The sequence below is a fragment of the Dasypus novemcinctus genome, chromosome 5, assembly GCF_030445035.2.
Source record: "Dasypus novemcinctus isolate mDasNov1 chromosome 5, mDasNov1.1.hap2, whole genome shotgun sequence".
Lineage (NCBI taxonomy): Eukaryota > Metazoa > Chordata > Mammalia > Cingulata > Dasypodidae > Dasypus > Dasypus novemcinctus.
The window spans coordinates 58,359,635-58,370,127 of NC_080677.1; positions in this window are offsets into that span (position 1 = coordinate 58,359,635).

The window sequence follows — 10,493 nt, forward strand, 5'->3', positions numbered from 1 at the left end:
ATGCGACTGGAAAAAGACCTTGAATAAAAGCAGGAAATGGTAAAGACAAATGAATTTATATGGCTAAGAGATTTCAAAATGAGTCAGAAGGTTGTCAGAGAGGTAACACTTATGCATGTCTCAGAAGGATCTCATAGACAATCAAAGTAGCTACTACCCCAAATAGTGGGACTCCTGAGAGCTCCAGAGACACCCAGGTCCTACAGTCATGGAAGATGACTCTAGAGTTTGGTGCCTTACAGTGGGCTCTACTTTGGAGTTTGTGTTCCTGAGTGTGATAGAGTTGGACTCAGATGTGGCATCTCTACACATGCCTCTTCTGTCCCTTTTATTGAACCTATAGTTGGTGCTGGAGTTGGTAGGTATATGTCCAAGAGACTTGAATCTCTTTGCTTCCATGTGCCAGCTGGGCCAAAAGCCTCAGTGGAGTTGCAACACCTACCCTCCTGTTCATTTGACTTACCCAGGACAGTTAAGAAGGAGGTGAGGATGGACAACCACCATACCAAGGAACCAAAAGAGTCTACAACTGCAAGCAAGAGAGCCCCATCTATCAGCCATATGGAATCAAAGACCCCTCTCATCTAGAGGTGGACTGTGCATCACCACCCCAGAATCCTCAGGATTAAGGAATAAAATATGGACTAGTGTGGACTTACAGGTATTCTACTATAGATTTATTGTGATTCTAGCAATGAATGAAATTATATCATTGGTGTGAAGACAGTGGCCCCTGGAAGTGCTAAAAGCAGGAAGAGAGAAAAAGAGATGTAATACAGGGGGATTTTTGAAACTTGGAATTGTTTTGAATGACATTGCAAAGACAGATACAGGAGATTATATATCCTGCCATAACCTACAGAATGGAGTGGGAAAGTGTGTAAACTACAATGTAAACTATAGTCCATGCTTAGTGGCAATGCTCCAAAATGTGTTCAATTTCAATGAAGGTACCACACTAATGAAAGACGTTGTTAATGGGAAAAGTGGAAGACGTGGGGAGTGGGGCATATGGAAATCCCCTATATTTTTAATGTAACATTTTATGTAATCTAAGCACCTTTAAAAATTAATAAAAATATATTTTTTAAAAAAGAAGAACAAGAAGGAAATTTCCTCAACATGGTAAAGCACATATATGAAAAATGCACAGCTTACGTTAAGTTAATGATGAAAAGTTAAAGTCTTTTCCTCTAAGATCTAAAGCAAGACAAGGATTCCCACCATCACTGCTATTATTTAACATTGTATTAGAAGTACTTGCTGAAGCACTTATGTAAGAAAAAGAAATAAAAGGCATCCAAATTGGAAAGGAAGAAGAAAAATTCACTAATTACAGATGACATGACTGTATGTATAAAGTTCCCCAAATTTTACAACAAAGCATCTGGAGGTGGTAAACAAATTCAGTAAAGTAGCATTTCTATACACTAATAATGAGAAATCTGAGGAGGAAATGAAGAGAAAATGTCCATTTACAATAGCAAATAAAAGAATCAAATATCTAGGAAAAATCTTAACCAAGGATGTAAAGGACTTGCACATAGAAAACTATATAACATTGTTAAAGAAAATCATGAAGATCTAAATAAGTAGGAGAATATTCCATGTTCATGGACAGCAACCTTTTTTTTTTTACTGAACTGGAAAAGCCAATTATGAAATTTATTTGGAAGGGCAAGGGGCCCTGAAGAGCCAAAACATATTTAAAAAGAAAAATTAAATTGAAGAAATCATGTTACCTGACTTTGAGGTATGCTACAAAGCTATAGTGGTCAAAATTGTATGGTATTGGTACAAGGATAGACATACTGACAAACCAAACTGAATTAAGAATTCTGATATAGATCCACACATATACAGCCAACTGATATTTGACAAGGCCACCAAGCCCACTCAACTTGAACACAGTAGCCTCTTCAACAAATGGTGCTGGGAGAACTGGTTATCCATATCCAAATGAATGAGACAGGATCACCATCTCATGTCCTATACAAAAACTAAGATGGCTCAAAGACCCAAATATAAGAACCAAGACCATAAACTCTTAAAAGATAAAGTAGGGAAACATCTACGAGATCTTGCAGTAGGAAATGATTTCATAAAATTTACACTCAAATCACGAGCAATGGAAGAAAAAAAACAGATAAATAGGACCTCCTCAAAGTTAAAAACATTTGTACTTCAAAAAAAAATCCTGTCCTGTCCTATTTATCTGATTTAAACTTAAAAATAAATTCAGTTATTCTCCAGTTTTCCAAAAGATGAATACATGAGCACAGATTGGTTAAATGATTTTATTATTTTTCATGTGGGATGGAGTCCCCAAAAATAAGATCATAAAGCTTATGACAATCTTAAAACTTCCCTGAACCTTGAGGACACTATGTTGAGTTTAAAAAGAACAAATATTACATGATCTCACTAATATGGACTAAATGTATCTGGAGTTAATATCTAAAATACAGGTGACCAGAAAATAGACTGAGGATGGAGAATAAGGAACTGATGCTTAATTTGTGCAGAATTTTTTAAAAGGTTAATTGTAAATGTTTGGAAGTAGAGGTGATGGTAGAATAACATCATGAATGTAATTAACAGCTCTGAATGATGTATGTGAAAGAGGAAGTTTAGGGTCATTTTTGTCACTGGAAGGAAAGCTAGAGTTTGAAACATGGGACTGTATAACATAATGAACCCTGCTGATGATGAATGTGGTTAATAGTACAGATATAAGAATGTTCCTTCATCCATGAACTACAACAATGTATGTCACTATTACAAAGTGTTAGTAATGGGGGTGGGAGTGGGGCATTATATGGGAAAAATACACCTAATGCAAACTATGAACCATAGTCAACAGTAATCATTTTAATATATTCTTCCATTAATTGTAACAAAGGTACCACACCAATGCTAAGTGTCAAAAATTGGGAGTATAAAATGTATGGGGTTTTTAGAACATTTAGGATACAAATGTTCTAAAATCGATTGTGATGATGAAAGCACAACTCTGTGATTATCCTGAGAGCCATTGATTATATACTTGGAATGGGTTTTATGTTGTGCGAATAAAATTGATTGAAAAAAAGGAAAATTCCCTGAAGGTTTCAAGACTTCTCAGTCGGTTTGCATCATGATGAGGCCTCAGACTACCTCTGGATTGTAGCCCCCATTTCTACCACTCATTGGCCATAGAATTTGGGTAAGTCATTTGTCCCTAGTCATTGGTTTCCTCATGTTTAACACAAAAGAGGTGGGTTAACTAACGTTGAAAGTCCATTCCAGGCCTCCAAATCTTGGAATAGACATGTTTCCACTTATGCATATATTAAAGGGAAATTTTTCTGATTTCGAATTGTTGGTCCCAAAGTAGCAGCCTTTCATACAGAGCCTGTGAGAAGAATCTGACTCTTGTCAAGAGGAACAGTTGACATAAATAATAGTTAGGCCTGTTTCATGGGATATGATATTGATTAATGAACTTTGAAGATTACCATAAACCATATACCCAAATATCTTTGAATTCGTATATTCTTACCCTCACATTTAAAACCAAACAAGCAAAAATTCCCTATCTCACAACTGCTTCCCTTTGTGGGCTCTCTATTTTCTGCTCTCTGCATCTCTTGAAATCATATATGAATCATGTCCTCAGGAGCAAACAAATGGAGACCTCCAAATGTGTCTCTAATTATAGAGCCCTCAGTCTTCTTTCTTCATTGATTTCTTTCCATGAAGGTTGAGGAAATATCCTTTCATCTGATCAATTTTAATGATATCCTTGGTGATAAATGTTCCTTTTTCTTTCTTTAAGTTGAACTGTAGTGTTTCCAAAGAAACTTTGTGGGAATGGCAAGATGCTTTTCTCCTGGGGGGAGGAGGGGGCCGGCAAAGTCCAAAGTAAAAGACTGTTGCAGATACAGTACTGCTTCAGTCCTGAAGGTCTTACTCTCCCAGCTGCTGGGAGTGCTGCCTGCGCACTGCCCTCTGACTGTCAGCTTTCACCAGGAATTGCCTTCAGGAGCAGGGACCTGCCTACCCTCAGGTCACACCTCCTTCCCAAGACAGCCCACATCCAATCACTGGTCAAAGAGATGTATAAATGACTGGCCCCTTGGCCCTGATCTGAGCCGAACAGAAAGGGTCATCTCAGCTTTGCACCTTATTGTATCACTGTATCACTCCTAACAAGGAGTGTGGTAGAATGCAAAACATCATTTGACATCCGGTCTGGAGCAGGTTGGGAAAAGCTAAAAAATTATGTGGCTTTAATTAGAGGTCTGATCATGGGTAGAAAACAATCTCTGAATTTGCAACATTAGGCTGCCATTTTATAGAGACTAAGCACTATATACATCGTTACCAACCAGAATTTCTTCTGGGACAACCCTGCTAAGACTTATTCAAGAGAATCAAGGTAATGTTACAGCCCAAGCCTGATTTAATTGGTCCGAGTTGAGACCCAGTACATACTAGTTTTACTTATTTTTTTTCTTAAAGTTTTGAATTGTTTTTTATGTACTTTATATTGAGACAAGATGATTAATGTAGGTTGCATTTAGTAAACTTTTTATTAAATATGACAATCAGAAAGTATTCAAATCATAAGTCCACAGCTTAATGAATTTTCAAAAGGTATATACTGTTTAACTTAAAATAAATAATAGTTTTTACCAGTCCCTTGGAAGTTCCCTCTGTTCTGAAACAGTCACCTAAAGGGAACCTATTCTCTGACTTTTAACACCATAATTTAGTTTTGCCTATTTTTTTAACTTTACGCAAATGAAAGAGTACATTCTTCATGTATTTGTTTGCACATAATTTCTTACACTGAATATTATGTTTGTGGGATTAATCTATGTTTTTGTATGTTCTAAGACTTTTTTCTTTCATTCTTGTTTATAGTGTTCTAATGTTTGAAATTACCACAAATAACTTATCCATTTCAACTGCTGATAGGTAATAATATTATTTACAGTTTGTAGCTATTATGAATAGTACAACTATGACCATTCTTTTCATGAATATATCTACCTCTTTCTGTTGGTATATGCCTATAATAGAAATAGTGGTTCATAGAGGGTGTGTATGTTCCAACTTTAGTAGATACTTCCAAACAGCTATCCAAAGTCGTTGTGCTAACTTACATGTCCTCCAGCAGCATTTGAGAGTTCCAGTTGCTCCACATCTACGTCACCACTTGGTATTGACCACCCTCACACACACACACATATTCTTTTTTTTTTTTTTTAACTATTTGCAAGGGGAAGAGACTGCGGTATTTTCTCATTTTAGTTCTATGATGTCTAATGATGTTGAGCAACATTTCACATTGATATTGGACATTTGGATACCCTCTTTTGTAGAGAACCTTTCAAGAGCCTTTTGCTCATTTTTATCTTGAGTTGTCTGTCTTTTCCTCCTTGTCTTGTAGGAGTCATTACATAGTCTCTTTATAAGTCCTTTGTCAAGTATATACTGCAAATATCTTATTCTAATAGCCACTTGCCTTTTTACTTGTATTTAATGGTGTTGTTTAATGAATTGGAATTAAAATATTTTTAATCTAGTGTATTTTATCAGTTTCCCTTTATGGTTAATGCTTTTGTGTCTGAAGAAATCTTTTCTATCCCCTAGAACATCAATGTGTTCTTCTAAAATTTTTACTATTTTAATTTTCACATTTAGGTGTATTATCCATCTCAAATTAATTTTTTATAATAAAGAGGTAGGGGTTTTTCTTAGTTTTCCAGTGCTACTATTACAAATACCATGCAATGGATTGACTTATACAACAAAAAATTATGCCTCACGGTTTTAGAGGTTTGAAGTCCAAAATAGAGATGCTGGCAAGGCTATTCTTTCTCCCAGAGTTTGTAGTATTCTGGTGATGGTGGTCCTCTGTCATATGGTAATCATTGAAGTTGGTCTCTTCCTCTCTTCTTCTCAGACTTCTGGGTTCTTGTTATAAGGTCTAAGGTAATATGCATTAAGACCCACTCAGATTCAACTGGCCACACCTAAAGAGGATCTTTGAAAATCCTATTCACAAATTTGTGAATCCTATTCACAAATCCTACATCTTTAATATATTCAAAGATACTATTTACAAATGGGTTCATTAACAAGGAACTATGATTAAGACATGAACATATCTTTTGTGAAGGTCATGATTCAGTCATCAACAAGGTCATTACTCTTTTTTTTATACAAAATATAAAACTGAGCCAATACCATTTATTGAAAAGATCATCCTTTCTCTAGTGCATTACTGTGCCACCTTTGCATTAATCGAGTGGCCATATATACTGTACAAAGTTGGGGACTGCTGATATAGTTGTACCAAAAAGTAAATAAAGAAGAGAGAGTCAAAACAAATCAGTTATAGGGGAAAATTACTGAAGTAAGGATAAGTTTTAAAGGAAATACCAGACTTGATTCTCCTTGAAGGTGGGCAATCATAGTACAATAATTTTTGATACAGTGATTTTATCATTTTAGTACTATCTGGTGTTCTGAAACAGATTTAATCTATAAGAATAATGAGAACTGAATACAAAAGATATCAAAATGTGACCAACCCAGCACACCATGTAATTATACTTAATGGCAGGTAAGGTGACAAAACCAGATTTGTTGGGCTCTGACTAAAAATTCCTTCCTTGTTAATAAACTAAGGCAAACTCAGTATGTTCATGAGACTACCAGAGTACTTCTGTGACCCAATCTTGGCCCTATTCCAGTTATCAAGAGACATGAGACTTGTGTCTTCAGTAAAACAAAAAATTCAGGTGAATTTCTACTATATAAAAACTGACAGCAGATAGCAATCACTGAACAACTTATTGAAAACTTTTGTCTTTCATATAGCCATAACTACTCTCCATCATTGGAAAAAAACAAGTAATTAAATAGAGTAATAAAATAACATGTCTGTCAGAATGTCTAACAGGTGCTGTATAAATAAAACTAAGTTGCACACTTCATTTTTCATCTTTTACTTTGAATGTATCAATATAGCAATTCAATATACTTTAAAAATACTAAATACTATTAAATACAATGCCTATCAACATGACTAAATTAGTCTTGAAAGATATGGAATGCAGAGCCTTCTGAAACATATAAAACCAGTATTTTCTCAGCAAAAGAAATTAAACCTATCTTCTTAAATCTAATTTTTTTTAGAAATGTCAATGATGTTTCAAATTGGAATATTAAACAGGCAGCCTATTCAAAATGCTTATTTTGAAACTTAACTCCACAACACTACTCTGTGGGTCCAGATATTCAGCAAGAATCACAGTAGTTGACAAGCTATGACATTAAAAAGGAGTCATATCCCAGGATGAGGTCCTCAAAACACATAAAAACTGCAGGGAGAGTGAATTATCTTGGTAATGAAAAGCCTCATCCCTGACCCTCACATGCTCAGGTTTGCTGGGTGCCCAATCATAGGGATATATATATACATGCCCCTGCCCCGTGCATCCAAAGTCTCCCAAATTTCACTCATTAAACAATTATTTCAGACAGAAACCAGCTTGGTGTTTGGTTTGGCAGAAACTGCACAATTTATAACCATCCTTCTTTCCTTTCCCTTGGACATCACATATATACTCTATTTCTTGCTTCCCTGTGACTTTTACTATTCAGTTGAAATATTTCACCTTGAGGAATCTCTCTCTTTGGAGTTACATAGATATAGATTGATATAGATAATATAGATATAGATGTAGATATACTCAATCACTCTCTTCCTGTTTCTTTGCCAATTATGGTCCCATTACCTTGGATACTTTCTCTCTGAAGACCAGGGCAAACATCATGGGTGCAAAACCTGTGTCATCACCCAGGGCACTCAGATGGGCTCCACACTTGATTTAATGCTCTACAGTCACTGTCTTGACATTCTTAATTTTATCTTTGAACTTGTGCTTTGTAAATGAAGTCTGATGGGACAATGAAGCATGCACATGAGCAGAGAGGATATGTACAAATGCTTGTTCACTGTTCCTTGCTGCATGATCACTATTCCTTGCTGTCCCACTACATATAGTGTTCATGATGCCCTATGAGCATGGAATTCCAGCAGACCCATGAGTTTAGTGGTTTAGTAAGATTCTGAGACTCAAAAGTGAGTAAAAGGTAATTGTGTTAGTCTGCAACTAAGTGGAGACACTGACAGCCTTGGGATTGCATGTTTTCTGTTTAAACTAGAATTTGCTTCCACAGAAAGATAATGACCAAGGAACCCTATCATATTCTTTACTCATCTTCTTTTCATGTTTTAGCCAGTATTTTAGTTTCCCAGCTGATAGAACAAATGCAGGAAAAAACATACTTACTTTTAGCTTAAACACTGGAAATTTTTTGGCTTATGGTTCTTGAGACTGAGGGACGTCCAAAATTGAGATGCCAGCAAGACAACTCCTTCTTCCAAAAGACTGTGGTATTTGGGGGTTGGCTCCAGCAATCATTGGTCCTTGGCTTTTTTTGTCATGTGGAAATGCACATGGTGGTGTCATCTCCTTTCTCTTTAGGGTTCCATTATCTTCCATTTCTGGCTGCTCCCCGTGGCTTTTCTCTCTCTCCATTTAAGTTTCATTCTATTTATTAAGGACACTCATAATCTGGATTAAAGACCAACCTGATTCAGTTAGGCCATGCATTAACTGAAAGAATGTCTTCAAGAAATCCTATTTACAACAGGTCTACATACACAGGACCTGGGGTTGGGACCTGAATAAACCTTTTTTGGGAACATGATTCAATCCTTTAAGGCCAGGTATGCTGAAAATGATGACACAGAAGGAAAGAGAAAGGCAGGGTGGCCCAGCGCTCCTTTTCATTTCAACCCCTCCTAACTCTTCAGTAAGCAGAAGGTAGAGAATGGTCGTAGAGCACAAGTGTATCAAGAAATGAAATAAAAAACAGTTGAGTTAGGTTTGCATGGCATTTCAACTGTTCTGGTAAGAAAAAAATTAAGTATGTATGACCTATGAATACGAATTATCTAATTTCAGTAATTTCACATATGAGTTAAATGCTCTCATATTTGCATTTAAACTGGCATTGTACTCTATAGAGATGAAGGGGAAAATTCATGATAGTAAATAATTATTTTTATTCAAAACAATAAGTAACAAATTAAAAAACACCATGATAATTTGAGAAAGAGATATCACAGAAGAAGGAAAAAAATTTTACATATTTAGTACCTTAGTACCACTAAAAGTAAGCTCTTTTTTTCCTGCTTTTTGAACAAGGGACACTGCTCTTCATTTTTGCATTGGGTCCTACAAAGAATTTGGAACTGCAATTGTGTACTTAATTTTACTAAAAAAAATTGAGGTTGAGAAGTATTAGTACTAGTAATACCTTTGAATTATGGAAAAGATCAAATTGGAGGCTCTTTGTAATCTCCTTGAAAATCTTCTTTGCATTCTCAAGAAACTTTAAATAAAACTATAAAAATTGATTATTTCCCAAAGAAGAAAAAAAATTTATTTAAATTCTATTTCCTCTGTAACGGTATTGCCTTATTTCATGATGAAAATTATGACATTACTTTTTTTTTCTCCTGGGTTTCACTGTTAATATATTGTATTTCTGCTCTCCTATGGCTATATGGACTTTTATTGGCCAAGGCAGATACTACAATAGCCATGATTTCTGAGTTGGCTGTGTGCAGTGGGAAATGTGTTTTAAGTGCCAGACAACCAACAATTAAATTTTGTTCCATAGTCTGTTCATAAAACACAAGCTATCTAATTTTAGTTTATATTTTCTTGCAGTTCAAACATGATGCCTGAGATACTGAATCTGTTTCATGGTTGAAAATGTTTTCTTAGCCAGCCTTCAGAGGTTGGTGTGTAGTAGTTCTTTGAGTTGATCCTGAAATTTGGTCAGGATGAGGCAGAACAAATGGGCAGGACGCAAACAAACAGGAGAAAGAAAATGTTGAATGTTGTACCAAGATTCAGACATTTCCTGGCCATGTTTTTGCTTCTACGATGACTACAATGAGTACTTAATACTACTCATTAGTCATTCTTAGTCGTTTCCTAGAGACCACCAAAGATGTGATGTTTTCTACAAGAAAACTGAGAACAGAGAAAAATCTCTAAATGCTATTCATCTCCAAGAACTTTATTCACCTTCATTCAGTAAGAAGAGTTAGGGGTTGTATTAATAATTTAAAAAAGAAAAGAAAAATGGTACGCCACTTTGAAAGACAATCTGGCAGTTTCTTACAAAGCTAAACATAGTCTTAATGATGCCATCCAGTAGCTGTGCTCCTAGGTGTTTACCTAAAGGAGAAACATATGTCCACATGAAAACCCACACACAAATATATGTAGCAGCTTTATTCATAATTGCCCAAACTTTGAGACAACCATGATGTCCTACAATAGAAGAATGGATAAACAATCTGTGGTATTGCCATACAATAGTATATTATTTCGTGATAAAAAAGAAATGAGCTA